Consider the following 19500-nt stretch of genomic DNA (forward strand, 5'->3'; position numbering starts at 1 on the left):
CCTTCTTTGTCACTTTTAATCAGTTTTAGTTAGAAGTTTATCATGTTTAATATTAGAATTGCTACTCCTGCTTGTTTTTGATATTCTAGTGCATGAAATATTGTTTCCCATCCTTTAATTTTTATTCTATGAATATCTTTTTGGATTAGTTGAATTGCTTGAATACAACAGTCTGTTGGATTCTGGTTTTTGATCCAGTCTGCCAATCTGTGTCTTTTAATTGGAGAGTTGAGGCCCTCAACCTTCAGAGATATTGTGAGATGTGTTGGCTATTTACTATCATTGCCATCTTATCTTTTGGTGAATCTTTTACTTTTCTTTTCTGAAGTATTTTATTGCTGTTTATTGATTGGCCTCACTAATTTCATCTGTGAATTTTAGCTGTGTCCATTTCTGATTTCTGTCCAGAATATTCTTAAGTATTTTCTCAAGAGCTGGTTATTACTTATATTTTTGAGCTGGTCTTTTTCAAAGAAGTAAGTTATTTCTTCATCTATTTTGAAGGATAGCTTTGCTGGATAAGTTAATCTGCTTTGGAAGTTATTTGCTTTTAGGGGTTGCAATATATCACTCCAAATTCTCCTGGCCTGTATGGTTTGTGTTGAGAAGACTGCTGTAATTCTAATTGTTTCGTTTTATATGTGATTTTTTTTTGTTTTTCCCTGGCTACTTTAAAAATTCTTTTTTTTGCTAGACATTTCTTAACTTAATAAGGTTATGCTTTGGTAAGCTCCTTTTGTTGTCATAATTGTTTGGAGTTCTATAAGCGTTGCTTACTTGTATTTTAACCTCTTTTCTTATGTTTGGGGATGTTTCTTCTATGATTTCTATAAATCTGTTAGTAAATCCATCTGTGCTATCTTCTAGTTTTCCTCTAATTCCAGTTAGCATTAATTTGGTCTTATTGCCATCTAGTAGTTCCCGGATAATTGTCTCTTGTTCTCTTAGTTTCATTTTGGCTTCTTTGAGCTCTTCATTGTAATTCCCTATTTTGTCCTTAATATCAGATACCCTATCTTCATATTGGTTGTTTCTGCAATTTATACATAGTAACACATGTTTTATCTCAGATATTTCTGTCTGACAATTTTTTGAGGATTCCATATATCCTTGTTGAACTGTCATAAAAAGTTTGAACTGTTTGATTTGCTCATTCAGTTTTTTACCAATGTCACCAAAATTCATTGTGGGCATACTGAATGAATTTTTTGTTTATTTCCTCTTTGAACTCATCTATTTTGTTCATCCCTTCTATAAACTTTTCATAGAGTGTTGGGAGCAATGCTACATAATTCTAGGGATAAATCATTTGGTTAGCCTAGTTCTCTTGCCTACAGCCCAGCTACAGAATAACTCCAGTTTGGCCTCTGGTCACAACTGAGACTTCAGTGATCCAGTGATGCTGTGATTTTCCAGGACAAGAAACATCCTGGGAGAACAAACATCTGCTCAGTTCCTCATTGTTCTTGGACTGATTAACATCTTGTTTGCCGGAGATGTACTGAACTCTCTGCAAGCCTTCCGTTACACCTTGTTTATCCCAATGTGAACTATTGAACTCTCTGCAAGTCATTTGTTACATTTGTTTCTCCGGATGTACTGAATAAAAGGTGTGGTAAGCTGGGGGCTTTGTCTTTGCTGCCCAGAGCAGCACTCATCAGAACCAAAGCTCAGCTTCTTCTCAGTCTCATTTTTCTACCTTTCCTGTAATTCGCTGTGTGCTGCCGTGGCTTGCAGGAGACCAGGACTCACTGTGGAGGTTCTGGTAACGTCCCCTTCCCCTGTCCCCTACAATAGAGTTGTGCTACCTAGTATTTGTTTTTTTTCTCATTTTGTAACCCCTTGCTCTTCCTTGAGAGACTTGAATATATTAAGTGATCTTCTGTTGCCTTGCTTCCCCATCCTCATGTGTATTATATATATATATATATGCCAAATATATGTATAATATATTATATATCATATATCCATATATAATATATTATATATCCAAACACACACACATATATATATTTCAGTATATATACATAAATATATATATATAAATATATATATATATATATGAAAGTTGAGGACTAAAAAATGAGGACAATTTTTTGTTTATATGGACGTTTTTAGTAGGATGTTGCCTCCCATATATAATTTTCAGCTTTATATATCCAGGGTAACTATTTACTTCTTCTGTTATTTACTTTAAGTGATTTGGACTCTGTTCCCATGGTTTGCTGAAAGAATTATTTCTAGTTATAAGAACATCAACAGATATAATCATCCAACACTTATATATGATAGTCCTTGCATTTACACTTCCTCCCTTTGTCCATCCTCTATCCACATTATGTCATTTTATGATTTGTGATTGCTCTGCAATGAGATAGTTAAAATGGAGGGAGGACAATGGAAGGTGATTGGATGAGGAATGTGCATTGAGTTGAAAGTTTAGTATTGAGAGTTTTCAGAGATATTTGTGGGGGTAAGTGCAGGGTAGGGGAAGCAAGAGGGTTACTCTGTGAATGAGGGAAGCTATGTGGTTGTCAGACTCTGATGATAGAGAGGACAATAGTTTAGGTAAGATATGGGAAAGCCAAAGGCTTAGGATGGGATGGGGAGGATTGAGGGTCAATACTAGGGAAGAAAGGAGCTATCGTGGAGGAGCTAAGTATGAGAAATTATAAATTTAGGAGGAAGAGATTATGTATTTGGAAAAAGAAAAAAGAAATATGGTAATGGTATTGGTTTGGGGGTTTGAGATGAAGAAGCTCTATAGGAAGATGAGATGAAAAGAACCTAGAAATCAATTAAATCAGAGCCAATAGAAGAAAATAATACACAGAAATTAAAACCTAACAAAAAATCCATAAAGGAATATAACATACCCCTATACTACTAAAAAAATTGTGAGACAAACAAAAACTCAAACCTATAAGATACCTGATGGAAACACAGATTAAATATTCCAATGAGACAGTGTATATGTGCTTCATGTGTTGTTTCTTTGACAGAGAATCTGAGTGCTCACACCCCAATAACTTCTCTGAATCTTCCACTGCACTACTGAAGCTAACTCACACTCAGGGTTTCTTTCCACCAGTATGCACAAGTTGCAGGGATTCTTGCAGAGTCTGATCCATTCTGAGTTCTTGGGTTAGGAGCTCTTTCTGTTCCTCTTCCTGGGTGAGATGGTGGAACATCCAGACTTATTCACTGGCATGAAATTGTCCACTTAGTGAAGAGTATTCTTAAGCAATCAAATAAGCTACAGTAGTAACAATATAATCAGTTACAGTGGTATCTATTGGGGCAAGTTGAGAACATACCAAGAGACCCACATTTGAATCTCCTGTTAGGCTAGAGAAGAAATCTACAGTTATAATGTAAGCATCACAACAGCCCAAGTATTGACACACAGCTAATACGCACTAAATGTGTTAGCTATGTATCCTCTTATGGTTAAAAAAAAAAAAAAGCATTCAACAGTAATTTTGTAGAATCAGTTCTCTAAAGCCCAGAGGGTTGGGGACTGGGTAATGCCAGACGAGGGGAAAGAAAATTTTAAAACGTGTTTTAAATTCTCCTGCTATGTGGTATGGGAAAGAGGAAATAGGAGGGGAGGAGTAAAGGATTCTAAGGGTGGTAGAAGTATGTTCTATTTAGGTGGGATAACGGAAAATTGAATATAAAATCAGTAGTGAGAATTGAGGAGAAGGCATGATTCTATAGCTAATGAGAGAAAGTTAAAATGAGACAAATGAAGATGGGGGAGAAGAAGGAAAAGCAACATAAAGGAAGAATAAGAAACAGGAGAAAGAAGTAAGGTCAAAAGGTATGGATAAAAGTAGAAGGAATAAAAAGTGACAAAGGAAAAATTTCCTCACCCTCTCTGTACTATATTGGAAGAAAAGGGCAAGCGGAAGAGAAACAAACTTACACACTCACACACATTCTTAAAAGAGAAAAAAGGAGCAAATAGTGGAATAAAAATAGGAGGAAATGAACCCAAAGAAGAAAATCACACACAAAAAATTAAAAAAATAAAAAGAAAATTTTGTATTGTTTTGGACATGTGGCATTTCTCTACAGTCTAGCAATAAATAAAAGCTGAAGCCAAGGTGTAACTGTTCACTCTGGAAATCTAAGGTAGCAGTCCACCCCCAAGGCAGTGCTGGATGCAGATATCTGCATAAAGATAGGGACAGGACACCAATGCGACATTCCTACACTGTGTAAGTCAGGCTGACCCTGGCCTCCGATTTCATGAGCTAGGTCCATGTTCACCAGTTCCAGCCCCTCAGCAGGACTCCCTCCAGCCTTCTCTCCAACCACCAGCGGTCTCCCTGGCTACCCTTCCATCATCCACTCCAGGAACTTGGCAGTGTGGAGTATGGCTTGGATCCAAGGGACTGCTCTGGGACCCAGATTCAAATGCAGAGTCCTTCCCTACAATTGTGTCCTTGTCAGCTCTTGTTCCCCAATTGTGGTGGCAGGTGCTGGAATGAATTCAATCACCAATTGTTTACTGTGGAAGGCCACTCTGGGAGCAGTATCCCATGTTTTCCTTTCAGGTTCCAACTGCCACTGATTCTCTCAGTCCCCACTTGATTCTCTCTTCCTTGTGGAATGTCCTACAGTTGTCTCAGAATAGTATTCTTTGGATTCGAATCTTCAAATTGGAATTCAGACATGCTCACCACATTTTTGTTTGGCAAATCCATCTCTTATGTCTCTTTTCTTTTAGGATAGATTTTTCTCCCTGTGTTTCTTGTTGTTGTTCTCTGAATCTTTCTAACATGTCTCCTCCTCTACTCTGGTCTTTCCTCAATTTCTATCATATGACTCCTCCCATAGTCAGCCAGGTTGAATCCCCTATTCCAGACTTTTTCCTGGTCCAAGAGCAGTTATTTGCTTAGCTGACTCTTCTGGTGTCCCGTGCAGAGGGAAAACAATACATAGCCAGATCCAAGATGACTGGGTCTGACCCAAGGCATGGAATCTACACTTGTAAAATTGATCAAGGACCAGCCTTTGGGCTCAAGCATTCCACTGAGGTTGGGAGTCAGCTTTCTCCTCTGACCTTGAAACTTCTAAAAAATTTTATGTTTGAGGACTGTTATAGTTGACATCCAAAGTGACCACCTGTGGTGGATTGACTAATGGTCAACTTGTAATGCCCAGCTGAACTGAATCAGCATGGTCTGGCCTTAGAGGATCGATCCCCTGAGGATTGTTACCAATAGCCATAAAAAGAGAACTAGAAGGGAAGATAATTGGCCTGTTGATTTTCTAGGAGAAGCTTCCTGCAGATGGTTTTTCTGATACCAACTATGCTGTTCTCATTGGAGGAGGAGCTTGGGATCTGTCACTGGGAATGGCTTCTGTTTTCTTCAGGGGAGCTCTGATCTTCACCGTGAGCATCCCTTCCTGGCTCCAGTGTGGATCCCTCAGCTTGGTAGCACAAATCCTTCATCTCACCAGTGTAGGTTTTCTGGCTTTCATCACTGGCCTTTGGGCCTTCCAGGTGCAGATCCCCAATGTGGACAAACAGACATTGCTGTGGGCTCTAGGCCACAGTCTGGACTCATGGAGGACATTGCCTTGAACTCTAGGCCTTTGGCTGGACTTGTGTGGGACATTGCTGGGATCCAGGCCCTTGGTTGGATTCTTTGGGCCCCTAGTGTGCGGTTAATCTCTTGCACTCCTTTTCATTTGAGTTTTTGGGTAATTATAAAATAATCCTATAAACTATGTGTCCTGTAGTAAATGTATTCTCTTGCCAAAACCCTGACTACAATACCATCAAAAGGCTCATTGTGTCGAAGACTAAGTTGATTAGCTTTGGATAAATGAATGGATAGAAGGCTCCAATGATACAAATTGATGACATTCATGGAAAGTGATGGAAAAAGAAGTGGACTCATTAAAGGGATTGGATAATTGAACAAGACATTACAGACAATATTGTTGTCCAGCTCTGTCATCTCCAGCCCTTTCCTTTTTCCTTTCATTCTTGGCCACGATGTGAACAGATTTCATTCACCACACCCTTCTGGCATGATGTTCTGCCTCACTCCAGTCCTCTAGCAAAGGAACCAGCCCACTACAGACTGAAGCCACTCAATCCCTGAGGCACAAGAAATCTTTCCTCCTTTAAGTTTTTTCTCAGGTATTTGGTCACATTGATAGAAAGCTGACTAACACAAATTTTCAAAGAAATATTAATTTTATCTCAGTTTTATTTACGTATTGTCTTCTATGATAGAGGTTGCACAGTTAATTATCAACTACAGTATACTAAAAATATCATAGAGAAATTTTGTTAAAAATAATTAGTAGTTCATAGATACTATTTTATGTATTTTCAGTGAGTAATCCGTTTCATAGCTAACTTACAACTAATAACTACGGTGTCTTCTTTTACATAATACTTCTTTTTAAAAGCCATGCTTACCATTGTCTTTGAATGTTTTTCTTTCAGTTTTTCATCTTGTTTGCTGAAGGCAGAGGTATTCTCATAATCTGAAGATCTTCTTTAAAGAAACCTGCATAAATCTCTCCTATGGTACAATAAGGATGGAAGAAATGGTAATGGCTTTTATTCCTCTTTGGAAGGATTTTTAATGACATTTAACATTATGAAAAGGTACAAAAATTTACTAATAATTAATAGTAATAATATTTTTATAGTCAAACTTGATAATCATTGTCTTACAAGTGAGAAACATTTCAACATTCTACTTTAGCAACATTTTGACTTTAAGGAAATACATGATTTTGTTGGAAGGTGTGAACTATAGGTTTTTACTTTTTGACCACTGACACAGACAAATGATACAGCGAAGGTTAATAACACTATACTCTCATCATCTTAGAAATAAATTCAGGTATGGCAGGTATGCATTGGATTCTTTTCAGGATTTTTAGTTTGTGTTTCATGAGAAAAGCAAAATTAAATTTCTTGCAATAAAAATGTAAGATAAAAGCATAGAAAAATGTTATCTATGGCAGTATTTTCTCACCCTTCCATCCTCACCTAAAGGCCCATTAGCTTGTCTACAACCACAGAAAACAGATCCGTGTCCATAGAAACAAAGGACATAAGACAGTTCTTTTAGTCACCAAGTAAAGCCAACTGTACCTCTGTCCTTCCCATATGAATAAATAAATTATTAAATCTTTTCTCTGGGTTTCAGTCCCTGGCAATGGAAATTCTGATTAGTAGATTTCTATGTAGGAAACCCTGCTGTGTGCTTGAATAAATATGAAATATAGAGTCTGTCTTCTAGATGTTACATGTTAACTAGGGAGACTGTTTATGTAAAGATCAATAGTGCTATAGTGTATAGTAATACAGTCCAAGCTTAGGATATCCAGAAGGAAAAGGAAAAGCAGTGGTAATGTGAAGGGAACTTCTAGGAAGCACAAAGCAACATACATTGCACATTTTTGTCAAAAGTATGAAAAAATCCAGTATATTTGTAAGTTAGGGACTTACTGTATATAAGGTTCTTGTATAAGAGATTCAAAAGATGATGGTGTAGATGAAATAGAGAAAGTCTTGTACAGTCAGGACTCTCTAAGGAGATTCAATTTATCTGGGATGAGGGAGAAATGTTAAGATTGGGTAAAAAAATACAAGTTGTGTTATTCTGAATGTCCAGACACTTGGGACCAGAGATCCCTCTAAAGGAATTCAAAGATATACTGAGGGAAAGGAAACCAAGTAACAAGGAGCATGAAACTGAGATCTCCATTAAAAGAATAGATAATGAAAATGTGGTATCTAAACATAATAGAATAATACTGTTTGGCTATAAAGAAATTTAAATTAGAGATATTTGTAGGAACATGGATACACATTGAAAATATAGTATTAAATGAAATAAATCAGATATACATATAATCATACATACATACATACATACAAGATTAACCATATCACTTCAATTATTTCAGTAATCCAAAGTACAAATAAAGAGCAAAGTTAAAGATTGATAAAAGGAGTCAGTGAGATAGATATTTTGCAAATGGAAATGGAATCAGGAGATGGTGGGGAGGAAAGGAAAAGAGAAAGATACATAAAAAGACTTAAGCATCTTGTACACGTACCAGATACTCACAGTGAATGTAACCATAGATTGCAAACATGAACTAAAAAACTACAATGACAATAACAATTAAAATGATTAAAGGGATCTAGAGATGGGGAGAAAGTAAGTAGGTAAGGAGAAGAGGAATAAAAACAATCAAGATGTGGGAAATATATGTACTTCTTAACATAAATGTCAACATATTATGCTGCAAACATGTTAAAAAAATAACAACAAAAATGAAAATCTCAAGACTTTTCTTTAGAAAAGAAGCTTCCATAGAGTCTTGTATCCTGTACAACCTTGAAGATATGGAGGTTTCACTTTAATCACAAAATAAGGAAAAAGGAGCCCTACTATAGCTGAGGAACAGCCTGTGATTTATGAAGGCACTAGGAGAATATTGGCTCTTCTGAAATGTACGTGAGTAGCCTTTTAATGGTGGCCCCTTCAGAGGCAACATTGTGCAAAGACAAATTGCAGGTCAGAAAACAATATACCTTGATTAGAATAGGCTAATGAGGACAGAGGGAAACTCATGGAACTAGACTGGTGGAATTCAGCACAAAGGGAAGTGACGCTTTGGTTAGCCCAGTTATACATATTCTGTTCCTGGTTTACTCAATTACAGAGTGATCTTAAATCATTTCTTTCAAATGGAAGAATTTTAGACGTATCAAATGCATATTAAGTGAAATAATTTACTGTAATATTTAAAAATATTAAATGATATGAATAGTATATTCCCACTATAAGCATCTGCATAAGTACTTTCTGTCATGATAGAAACACAGATTTTAGATGTGTAAATTTATTAAAGAAAACTGGGAGATTTTATAAAAATATTATTAGTAGTTTTTCATGAGTGGTGGGATTATAGGTTATTACTATTCTTCACATTTTTCTGTTTCAGGTAAATGTTTACTGTAAATACACATTGTGTTTATAATCAGAAACTATGCTATTTTAAAAATCTGTAAATATAATTAATCTTTTGGTAAATATAACTCTAATAACAGTTGAACACACTGTGTTCGTGAGTTTGCTTTCACTTATAGTTACATTTTCTTATAATTTTAAACTAGAAGTTCACTAGCATGTCTCAGTAACAATATATCAGAAATGCCAGTAGAGTATCCGGCACCAAGTAGGTTGTCAGTAAGTATCAGTTGAATTTGAATTCAAATAACTCTATATTTTTAGATATGACAAGTTATTTTTTCTCAATATTTGGTTCATAGCTTCAAATTGCATAATAAAAGTGATGCATTTAAAATACATCCAATCCATTAATCTCTTCTGTGTTCCTTCACACAGAATCATTGCTCCCAGTTCTCTCTCAGTAGTGACTGACATCTGGAGCAGGCTTTATCTATCTTTCTGCATTACTGGAGCTGCCATTTCAAATCTCATCTAAAGCCATAACATTTTCTTCTACTTCTATTATTTCAGTCCATAATTGCATTATTTTACTCTGTCAAATGTACTGGGATACAGTTTTCTATGAAAATGGCTTGCCTACAAATACGAGGCAGAAGAATACTATTTTGAAATTAATTTCCAAAAAATGACTTTCCCCACATTATAAATATTTTTGTTTATTAGTATTCAGCAATCCAGCTGTATAAACCAAGACAAAATATTTTCAAAGATGAACAGAAAAGGATAATGCTGAAGGAAAGAGAAGAAAAGACATCCTTCTTAATTCTAAAATGTACTTAAAATAGTATTATATTGATGCACCTATGCTTCTAGCCACATACAGACAAAATTAGTCTGATTCTTAATACTGGTGTGAGAGTTCTTTTGAGAGAAAAGTATGAAGAATAAAAGCATCTCCTAGTAATCTTTCAATTGTTATTTCTATCACATTTTATGAATTTCTTCCAAGATAAAGAAATTCTATTCATATCATTAAACCAGTAATGAAGAAACAAAAGGTGACCCAAAGGAGAGAAAAGCCAGATAAGCAAAAGTAAGACAAAAAATGTTCAGTTAGATCTTGCACTAGCAAGAGCATTAGCCACTTATTTTCGATGGAAACTCAAAGGCAGACAGAGAAGAGGGAAGTGTAAAAATCAAAGAAACAAACAAACTTCAGGTTGCATTGACTGGAAGTTGCGAGGAATCTGGCACTGGGCTACCCAGACACAGGGTATCTATCCTCTGGGACATTTTGGAGAGAGTATTTCACTTTCTCTAGTTGGTTCTGAGTAAGAAGCACACTAACAACTTAGAGAAGCTCTCAGCCACTAAATAAATTCTGAATCACCTAGTTCAATCACTGCTGATGTTGTTTGGATCTCTCAGTGATGGGACAGAGACTGTGGATCAGCAGTTTATTGTTCTATACAGTATGGCAGTGGTCCACTGGTATATTGGGGCTCTCATTAAGAAAGAATGTAATTTAGAAGAATATCAACTTTTTGAATAAAATATCAGATAAATCATAATGTTTAAAGAAGATTTTCTATAGAAAACATAAGCACATAGTTGAAGGAAAATAAGAAATAACAAAATTAAAGGATTTGGATCAAGGGTATAAAACAGTTTTTGAAGTAAAAGTAATAGAAATCTTAAAGAACTATAAATGATGAAATCATTAGTAGAGGCAAAGGAAAGGATTATGTTAGAATCGTGTCCTTCAAACTCCAAAATAAATATGAAACCAGTGCTTATGTACAAAGGCAGATTCTGGTTGAGCAAATTGTCAGTGAGTAAGTTCTGATTGGGCAGATTCTGATCAGTGAAAGTCTATGAGAATGTGTAGGTCTATTGAATGTGCAGATTTATGAGAAGGTCTGGAGATTACACATCTCTTCTCAGACTCTTGATGATGCTAATGTCCATGAAACAATTAAGCTTTGATCTTTAAGAGACAAATGATAAGACAAGTATTTCTTTTCACTGTATAGTAACCATATAAAAATTTTATAATACCATTTTGAATCCTGAAGCAAAATTCATTGATAAAATAATCTGTAAATACATGCAGAAAAATTAAATGAATCCAATAGTGAGCTAAAAGTCATTATAAAAAGAAAAAAGAAAAGTTATTTATAAAAGTGTTAATGTTGATTTGCAAATATTATGATTTGACCATCACAGGACACATGCAATGTTTTGGCACCGGTCCCTTAACTCAGTGTATATAGCAGTTACAAACATAAACAAAATAAGAATGCTGCTTTGAAAACTGGGGTGTTGCTATTATTGATAGATTTTTGTGAAATGTAAAAGAATTTGAAAATAATCTCAATGAAATTATCATCTTTACCCAGTTTTCACAGTTTATATATGTAAAATATATATGTTCAGTGTTTTTTAAATGATGTTATATTTTATTTGTGCTTTTGTGCAAACCAGAATATGGATCAATGCTCAAAAACTTCTTAACATTTATGCCCACACTTGAACATTTTATATTTTATGCAATCCAGCAGAAAATACTTCATTATCTACATTGCAGACATGGCAATGTCTATGGTCCTAGCCAAATAACATCTACTCTCAAACACAGGACTATGTGCAGATAGAGTATTTAGTTAGTTTTAAGTATTGTTTTTTATTACAATCAATGTCCAATTAAAATTCCAGGCATGTTGACTGGGAGGAAAAATTGCTGTGTTTCAATGACAGGAACTGCTAAATTTCCTCCATAAAACAGTACCTATTCACAGTTCCATAATCAAATAATTGAGGTGTAGAAGACAGCCAATGTTTTAAGCATGCTCTCCAAAAAGACCATGAATTGTTGGGAGAGAAGAGATGAGAGGAGTTTATTGGGAGAATTTGCTTACTCAACTGTGGAGGATGAAAAGTCCCACCGTGAGCTATGTGGAAGCCAGAGAACCAGGGCAAAGGGAGGCTGACTCAGCTTTCCTGTGAAGGCCTGGGACTCAGGGAAGCTGAAGGTGTAATTCTTAGACTAAGACCTGGAAGAAATATGAACATTTCTGGTTTATGACCTAAATCCAAAGATCAGACGAAACTTAATTCTGACACCTCAGAGTAAGAGAAGCGTGGTGTCTGGACAATAGGAAATAGTAAAAAGTTGACTTTTCTCTACTTTTTTGTTCTGTCTAAGCCTTCTTTTGACTGGATGGTGCCTTCCACTTAGTCCACTGAATAACGTATCAGACTCCTCCAGAAACACTGTCACAGACATGTCTGAGGCAGACTAATCATTCTAACCAAAAGGAAAACCACCTAGGGTTCCTTTCAACAGAAGAGGGATGGACTCAGTGTCTATGGGACTTTGAGAATAAAGTGTTTACCAGCTGAGTGTTTTTGATCCATCATGAATCATCATGTTTCCACATGGTTCCTTCCTTAGGAGTCTGTGAGTGGAGACTAGTGATAGATGTCTAATGGAATAGTCATATCTAGAAAAAAGTGTGATTTAAATTGTTCACATGCATCTCTGTGAGTATGAATAAGAAAGACAGTATAACATGAACATCAAATACATTTTAAATTTGCCCACGTGCTTTTAAAAAATTTGCCCATGATTTAAATGAAAACAGTGAAGCTTTGAAAAACCACTCACAAATTTAAATTTCCAGGTTTTACCATTTTTGTAGAATTGTGTAAGTTTGAACAAATCCCATTTTAAAGCAATCAACAGCATTAACCTCACTTATATGCTGATGACGTCATTTCAAAACATATATTAAAGTAAAAGTAAAACTAAAAATGTACAAGAAATGTACAGTTATCCAATGATGTCTAAAGTATTAACACACAATAGTGACTTAACTAGTCTATTTAAAGTATTTTTTTCTCAAATGTTATGCAAATTTTTACGGTTTAGTTACTCTGAATATAAATCTATTATATAAGATTGTCAATTTAATTTCTTTAAGGCTGGCATAAGTTTTGTGGAAATTTTAGTATTTTTAATTTACAAAATATTGGAGATATAATTGTCTTAATCTAAATGTGTCTTGCCAAATTTAGGTATTAGGGAAGTGTTATCAAAAGATAAAAGAAAAGAAAAGAAAAGAAGTTGTATAACTAGAACTGTTTCTCCTTCATCTAATTATACCCCATGTTATCATGGTTATTGGAGCCTAATAAATTTTCATTAGATACATGTAATAAATGTTTAGGTTCATACTCTCTTTTAATGAATTTCTGTTCAAAAGGAAATTCAATGCATGTTTTATTATATACATTTCATTGAATGTGTAACTCTACAATTTAATACTACATATAGATTTTTTAATTCATAAAATAATTGGCTTGCATACAAAAATAAGCAACAACATGGAAAACCTTGAATTCAATCTAGAAATTATGTAAGCTGGAGATCAATCGATTGAAAATTTAAACAAATGTACAAAAACTTATAAACACACAATCAAGGAATAAAAATTTAATAAAAGAAATTTTAGAAAAGAAGATCCACAAAATTTAGAAAATGTAAGATATATCATGTACAGGTACAAATTTCCAATGATGAATGTGAGCATAATGTATATCTAAAATGTACCAATAAAGTTAATTAAAAAAATTCAAGAGCATGGAAAGAAAACTACTGGTAACTAATAAATGACAAAGGAGAAAGAAAGAGAAAAACAGAAAGCAGAAGAGGAGAATAGTGCAAAGGAAGAGGAAAGAAACAAAATATCTGTGTAGGACAACTGTAGAAATATGACAGAGATATCCTTCCCAAAGGTTAGGGATTGATGACCTTTCATTCTTTCTTCCTTCTAGGAGTTGAATTAAATGGACGACAAACTGTCCCACTTGAACTATATTCTACACTTGTTTTTCTGTATTTCCCACCCTATTTGCTGGCCAGACTCGAGAGTCTATGTTTTTATCTTGGCATTTTTTCTCATGCATTGATCTTTTTCATGAACTCTATCAAATCCTTGTTTATCTACTTAATTTTAAGTTCTAAATTTCACTAATTATACTTTTTATTATATAGTTTCAAATCAAATCTCTTTAATTTATTAATTCCAATGCTTTGATGACTTTTTTCATCTTGCTACATATTATATTCAGTTTATTAAATATAATTCTTATAGGTGCCCTATAAGAGGTTGTGGTTTTTCTTTTCTTTTCTTCTTTCCTTCTTTCTTTCTTTCTTTCTTTTGGAGCTGGATACAAAGTACAACCTTGTTTTATAAAGTCCTGTGTTTTGTTTGATCTACAAATCTCTTATTTCAATTGATTTTGGCATCAGGATGTATGTCCTTCCCTTTTTTCCATACCTATGTTTTTAGTTGATTTTCTCTGAGTAGCTTCAATGTGGCTCCTCCTTTATTCAGTCATGTTGCCTGAACCAGAACTTCCAATGATACAAACAGCCCACTCTGCCACGTATTAAAAGTACAGCTTCAAGTATGGTAAACAACTGCTTTACCACTGAGTTATATTTCTACATGTAAATCCATTCCAGATAATTTAAATACGTAAGTTAGTTCTAATTTAATGTTATTATCTTTTTATAAAATCTTAATTAAGATTTTATTGGCTATCTTATAGAATGTGAGACATTTTAAGTGAAAATACTTCAGGATAGATTTGGGTATTAGGCAGCTATAGTAGGAACCACACTTTTCAGTCCTATGGAGTTGTTCCACAGTGGTGTACAAACTCCATATGTCTATTTACTTTGATTTTCATTCACTCTCATGTAGGAGCTCTTTTAATAGTAGCCAAAAATTGGGGGGTAATTTTCAGGGTCAAGTTGCTTCAGACTGGTTTATATACATATGTAAATCATATCTAAATCAATTTCTTAATTTAACTCAATTCTTCAACATTGTGGAATAAGTAACAGTCTTTCTCTAATGTTTAGCCCGTTTTCAGCCTGGCTCTTCAGGCTCTCCTCCTACACAATTTAAGAATCTGAAATATTTCAAGAATGCCAAAACTGTGTTAAGATCAATTTTTTGGATCTCTCTGTCCTCTCCGTACTGTTGGGCTATTCTTATGTTACATGAACTCTAGGGATTTCCATTACAGTTTGTGGTCTCCGAAACCTGTGCTGTGATACCTTGGCAATCAAGTTCTGCTTCCTCAGATTTTCTCCTAATAAAAACTATCAGAAAATGCCTTGATAAAAAAGGTATGCAGAACCCTGGACTTGCCTTGGAAACTTACCTCCTATTGAGACCTTGATTCTTCTTATATGCCTTTCATCACATTTTTGTTACTTCATATATTTTTATCTAGCTTTACTTGTGATTATTGAAGAAGATGAATATGCGTCAAGTCCTCCATCACAACCAGGATTATAGTAGATGAAGTCTTTTCTGACTGATTTTAGTAAGAGCAATTATTAGAAAATACTCATCCTTCAATTTCATTTTGAAGAAATTTAAGCAGAAGTACAAGACCAAATAGTAGAAAGTGAATATATACTTTTGGATATAATTAACATCTATATGTAAACAAATCTCAACATTTGAAGCTTCTAAACTTCTAGAATTAATGTAATTGAAGGCAAACAGGCAGCCCTGTTTATTTCATTCCCAACAAAATTTATAAGCATCAGTGAGTTGACAGACTGTCAGTTAAATTTCCATCAACCTGAACAACTCCAGATGTGTATCAGAGAATGCAAGTTATGAAAAGCTAGCAAGACCATATCCAGTAAGTTTTCTATAACTTCTGCCTGGTTTTGATGTTCCATAAATACTAAATGCCTATCAATCAAAAAGCTCCCTTGTAATGACTTATTACAATAAAGGAAGCCACATATGCATACAAGAGAGGAGCTGCAGTTTTAACTTTCATTCAATGTCAATTTAATTTGAGTATCATTCCAACACCTAGTTTATGAGTTACACAAATTACAGCAGTGGTGTTTTTGCGAGGGTAATGGTAATGATGTGTCATTAATTCCTCAGAGCATATCATATTTTCTGCACTCATGATATAGAAGAGGCCACATTGAATTCATCTTTTTCACACTACTGAAAATAGGCTATCTCCAATAAGCTGCTATAATAGGGGAATGACACAGAGTAAAACTGTAAGCATGCTGTCATAATGAATATATGTATTTTTTATCATCTATAGCATCACAATTATGCACACATAGATAGTAAATTAATGAAATGCTCTTCCGTATATATTTGGTATTGAAGCAGGAGAAACAACAAAGAACATTGGCTAATGCAGTTTTCCCAGTGTATTAGAATATCTCTATATAATTTGGTAAGAAAGACAAAGTGTTCATTTATCACTTAGGTTTTCAATCCCACAATGTCACCTATTAGTCTCAGGGTAAATGCATACTAATAATAAGATTCCTTCTGGTTTCTCTACTCAGTCTCCTATGAATTGTATTCCTGGCCTCTAGAAGCTGTGTTTCTTTTGTTTGATTATTCTTCTGGCACTGGTTGGATCCCACTTACATATGCAATTTAACATGATGGCAAAAATATACTTAAATAAATGTTTTATGCAATCAATATTTTCACCTTTTTAATTGTCACTTAATTATATAATTTATATATGTTAAAGTATTTAATTGTTGTTACAGTCCTTAAATATTTGGCTTAGATTGCAATTATAAAGTAGTTCTTGTGTGAAAATTTAGTAAAACAATTTTCTACCTTTCTGATTTTATTACCTCTCCACAGTATTATTATCAACAGCAATTCAATGATAAAATTCCTAGATGCAAAACTATAAATTTCTTAACTTCAGAAAATCTTTTATTAGAAAATTATCTCCTCATTCTACCTAAACTAAAATTATGACAATATTGATATAAAAAATCACATCATATTAATAATGTAAATGATCCAAAAATAATTTAACCTTCCTTGTTCATGAATATTTACATCTTCTGGCTTCATTTGTCAAAACTGAAAACGTCTCAAAAATCTCTTTTCTTTTCTTGTCTTTTTTTTCTTTTGGTGTTGGATGATTTCATCAATTCCTGACTACATATTGAATAAAATAATTTTATATCACCCAATGTAATTACAGTATTTTCACACAGATTCAATTTCTGTTATCTGGAAAAGTATTTTAGAATTTAACCTTCCATCAAAGTTGAAGTGGAAATTAAAAATTTTAACAAATTTGGGAAGTAGATTTAAGAAAGACCTGTGAGTGTACTTATTTGCATTTGAATTCAATTGAAATCCAATAGAGCAGAAGCCAACAAAGTTTTGAAGATAGTTGCTTTGTCAAAATAACCACAAACACTCCCAGAACAAAATAAATTGTGGCCCTATTGAGACTTGAGGTATCCCTTTGTTCTCCAGGTGACAAGTGTCAGTAAATGGAAGAGCTGTTTAACAACTTTCAAGGGTATATTCTGTGCTTCAATTTAGACAGAAAGGATAAAAAGAATCTGCCCTAATGTCATGTGCACATTTAAGGAGAAAAACTGAGTGGGATTCTCACTTAGGAAGTTTAAGGTCTAACTCAGGAATATTTTCCAAATTCTGATTAAGGACCCTGGCTAGACTTGTGTGGGGAAATTCAGAATTCCTCTGTATCACCATCTACTCCATGGCAGCAAATATTCTGTCCACATTCAAATAGTACATGTTGGCCTGAAGCTGCTTCCATCATTGTAGAGTTCATTTAGTTTTGTGAAAAATATCTTCCTGATTTATAGATCTCTATACAAAGACAGCCACAACTTCACATGAAAAACAACAAATACACAAAGTTTCTGGAATTTGAGGTTGGAATACAGCATCTGAATGAAAATTTTGTGCTGTTACCTAGAGAAGAGTGAATGTACATGCTTATAGTAAGGCCACAAATATGTGGAACCTGTGGCTACTATTACCATGGTCCTCCTAATATTGCTGGTTCTCCTTCTAGGAACCTAATATGATTTTTTCACTGCTCCACACCATTGAAGGCCCATAGAATATGAGTAGAACTGACATTTGTCAGATCCAGGTGGAAATTTAAGAACTAGTGGACAAGCTATCAGTGTCTCTCTCTCTCCCTCGCTGGGGTCTTACAATAGGCATCAGTTCATTTCCTTCCAGTGTCTACTCTGTTAACATGAGTTGCGGAGTGAGGGTACACAAAGTACAGTCCCAGTGGACTTGTGGGTAGAGATGAAGAAATCATTTGCTTTTAAGATAGCAAGATCTCTGTAATTTTTTTTTTTAAATCAACACCTAACTTAGTTTATCTCATAGATACAAACACCTAGTGTAAATTACTCACTTAAGCCCAGGAGGGGAAAAGTATTCATTTAAACCCAGTTCTATATTTCATGTTAACTAATCTAAGCATTGTCTTAAGGTATATTCAGAATATGCATCTTTAATCGTTGCGTGTAGAACACATTGTGAATTTCTGGTCCATGTTCTATTATAGTCAATGCTAAGAAAATATAGTCATAGTGAAAGGAAGATTTCTTATAAAAGGAAGCAAAGTGTAGATTCTACTGAAAAAAGCATTCCAGTTCCCCTGTTTGTCATTAGAACTTTATAAAAATGTTGAAGTAATGCATTTTGCATATTTTTCCCTCCACGATAATGTGATTTTAGACACAGAAAATACCTAGGTAGGTGCATTTTGCATTTAAGAATATTTCCCAGTGAGAAGCAATCAGCAAGACAATTGTTATCTTGTTGCAAAAAATGCCTACCAAGAGAGTACAGAACAAAAAATATAGCTTGCTTTGCATCTATCAATTTTATTGGTGAAGAAACAACTACTATTCGTTGGTTTAGTTTAGAAATAGTTTTGTTACAGATTTCCTTAACATGAAAATGTGCTTCTTGGGATTTTCTCAAACATGTACTAAAATAGAAAAAAAAAGTAAATGCTTGAACATAAATGGATCTCTAAAAGAAAGTTGCTTCCTAAAATCCTATTTATTATGTAATATGTAGTGAAAGTAAAATTTGCTAAGATTAGTTTTGAGATGTGAAGTTTATCAAGACTCCAACTTTTTAATTAAAGCAATGTATAGGGGCTGGGGATTTAGCTCAGTGGTCCCGCCACCTGCCTCACAAGTGCAAGGTTCCGAGTTCGATCCTTGGTACAAAAACAAAACAAAACAAAACAAAACAACCAATGTGTGTTTCACAACCAAATCATATGCCAAATAATATTTGAATTGACAGACTATATATGTTCTTCAAATGCTGTTTTATTTAGTATTTATAATGTTTACATGTGAATGAAGTTAAGATTCAGTAGCAAATATGAATGTATATTCATAGCAATATAATTACACCTCAAATTCAGTTTTTGGATGAACTAAACATCAGTTTTATTTTGAAAATATGGTACAACTTTTACATATTTGAAATAATTTTCTGAAGGGTAATTTTGTTTCAAATCTTGAATATTCACATTAGATGTTACATTAACTTGGGGCTCTTTGAAAACAAGCCTCAGTATTCATTATATTGGATTACCTCATAATATTTCCCAGTGGGAATGCTAAAGTGGCTCACAGCCA

General features: G+C 34.2%; 2 long non-coding RNA genes across 6 annotated transcripts in view; one reads left to right on the top strand and one right to left on the bottom strand.

Moving 5' to 3' along the window:
- The window catches only part of LOC147830038 (uncharacterized), a 29202-nt gene extending 22657 nt beyond the window's left edge, over positions 1-6545 (bottom strand). The window contains exon 1 of the long non-coding RNA XR_015443176.1: positions 6446-6545. This is a non-coding gene — a long non-coding RNA (uncharacterized LOC147830038). The remainder of the gene's footprint in view (positions 1-6445) is intronic.
- LOC101708257 (uncharacterized) overlaps positions 1-19500 on the top strand; it is an 82614-nt gene that overhangs the window by 59558 nt on the left and 3556 nt on the right. For 3 of the 5 annotated variants that reach the window (XR_015443167.1, XR_015443166.1, XR_015443170.1), the window contains one exon: positions 6473-6579. This is a non-coding gene — a long non-coding RNA (uncharacterized LOC101708257). Of the gene's footprint in view, positions 1-6472; positions 6580-8337; positions 8504-19500 lie in introns of all 5 variants that reach the window. The other 2 variants (XR_015443169.1, XR_015443168.1) reach the window with 2 other exon arrangements.

Source organism: Heterocephalus glaber, unplaced genomic scaffold, assembly GCF_053883595.1.
Source record: "Heterocephalus glaber isolate CG9 unplaced genomic scaffold, H.glaber_assembly_v1.0 deba00000331, whole genome shotgun sequence".
Classification (NCBI taxonomy): Eukaryota; Metazoa; Chordata; class Mammalia; order Rodentia; family Bathyergidae; genus Heterocephalus; species Heterocephalus glaber.